The sequence below is a fragment of the Octopus bimaculoides genome, chromosome 10 (genome assembly GCF_001194135.2).
Source record: "Octopus bimaculoides isolate UCB-OBI-ISO-001 chromosome 10, ASM119413v2, whole genome shotgun sequence".
Lineage (NCBI taxonomy): Eukaryota > Metazoa > Mollusca > Cephalopoda > Octopoda > Octopodidae > Octopus > Octopus bimaculoides.
In genome coordinates, this window is record NC_068990.1 from 88,986,035 (window position 1) to 88,988,224 (window position 2,190).

Sequence of the window (2,190 nt, forward strand, 5' to 3'; positions counted from 1 at the left end):
GTTATCTGCACCTCACATGATTATCATTTCAAGTTTCAGATGAGATAACCCTTATCCTACCACTACACATACACAAACACACAAAACACTTCGCGAATACAAGGTGGTCTCATAGTTCATTTAAGAATTTTCACACGAAATCTATTATGTTAATTCTCGTGACTGATAAAATATAAATTATAATTACTTTAGAGGTAAACTATTAAAAATAGATAGCGTAGAGCTGACCTAATTTGATCAAATGTAATTAACTTAGGCTTTAACATGTCCAAGCTTGGTTGACTTATACCTAAGCGAATCTCATTTGACATAACTAGCTTAGACTTAAGCTAACTCCATTAGACTAGATATAAATAGCTTAGGTCTCAGCTAATCCGAAAAAATAGCGTTCATTATTGCTGATATTCGAACCTGTTCTCATAAATGCTATCTAACGCCACAACCTCCAATTTTGACTATGACTGTATAGTCTCTGACCCTATTGTCCATAATGGTCTGACCTGGTCTCTGACACAAAGACCTCTGATATTCAAAGTGTCTCAGATCCCTAAGATATTTGATCACCAAACATGTTCTTTGACCCTATGGTTTCTATTGCTTAGACATGTTCTCAGATCTTAAAATCGCTGACCTCTAGACATAGTTTCTGATCTAATCGTCCCTGATCAACAAAGATGCTTGATGACTCTACAATATTTAATCGACAGACATGCTCTTTGATGTTTGATCTCCACATTCAATGTCTGGCCATAGCATAATTGTCAAATAAGATTTCATATCCCGTGACAGCTGATATCAGACATACTCTCTAAACACTTGGGCTCTGGTCTCTGATTTCCAATTATAGACTTTCTGGTCTCTGATTTCCAATTATAGACTTTCTGGTCTCTGAATATAGACCACTTGGGATCCAAATATTGATCCTATGAAGTGTTTCCAAATATGATTTTCTTACCTCAGAACCTCTGATTGCCAAGTATGCTTTCCGACCTCATGAGCTCTGATCAACAGAAATATTCTAACTCTACTTTCTGATGTTTAAACATCGGCTCAGACGTCATTAACTATTATCTCCAATTTTTCTCGCTGATCTATAACGTCTGATCTCCAAGTATTCTTCATGAAATCAAGATATATGATCTTTAGTCAATTATTCTGATCGCCAAATATAGCCTCTAACCTATGATCTCTGATCACTAAATATAGTCACGTTCCTGTTATTTCTAATCTTCAGGCATGGCTTCTGACCATCACGACTTCAAACTCTCTGACTCTATGTCCTCTGGTTTCCAGTATAGTCTCTGATCTCCAAACATGATGTTTAACCTATAACATCAAATTTCCTAACATGCAAACTGACTTCAAGACATATATCTAACCAGGGTATCTAACCCCGTGAGCTATGATCTCTTGTCATGGTCTCTGATTCCATAGTCTTTGACCTAGTAGCCTCTAATGTTCAGATATGATATCTATTTCTGGTCTCCCGTTATAATTTCCGACCCCACGACATCTGGTCTCCCGTTATAATTTCCGACCCCACGACATCTGGTCTCCAGACTATCTTTGTGTCCTGATGAAATCTCTCTCTCTGACACTCATAATATTATCTCCAGACTAGATCTCTAACTCTATAGACTCAAAACATGCTTCACAAGACTCTGTCAGTCGACTCCTCAAATGAAACTACATGTCACATGTGCCCTCTTTCCATTCCATAATCATAATTGGTCAATCAGTACAGTATGGATACATAAAATCTAATTAACCAACTAGTCAAAGTCATAGCCATCGTCGATTACCAATTGACGAACTCACTTGTCCATTCCAGGCGAGACCATCCGGTCTCTTTTCATAAACCTTTTTGTACAATGTGTTCTGCGCATTTTAAAGACAGAACAGTTTGATTTAAGGGAAACTTAGCTGTTATATCAGCAGGCTCCTTCTGAGGGTTTGTCAATAGCAGAGGTTGCAGATGTCAGTGTTGGGTAGCGTTGATTCTGATGAGGTTGTTGCTATTGCAGGTGATGAGAGAGACCTTGTTTATTCTCAAATTATCTCCTGACTTAGTATATGTAGAATTTTACTATTTAATGTGTTCTTACGTTTTTGCGAAAGTAAGATGTAATTTGGCGGCTACTTTTAGCTGGCCGAGTGAGCACAGAGTCTCCTCGATGGTTCATGATGGTT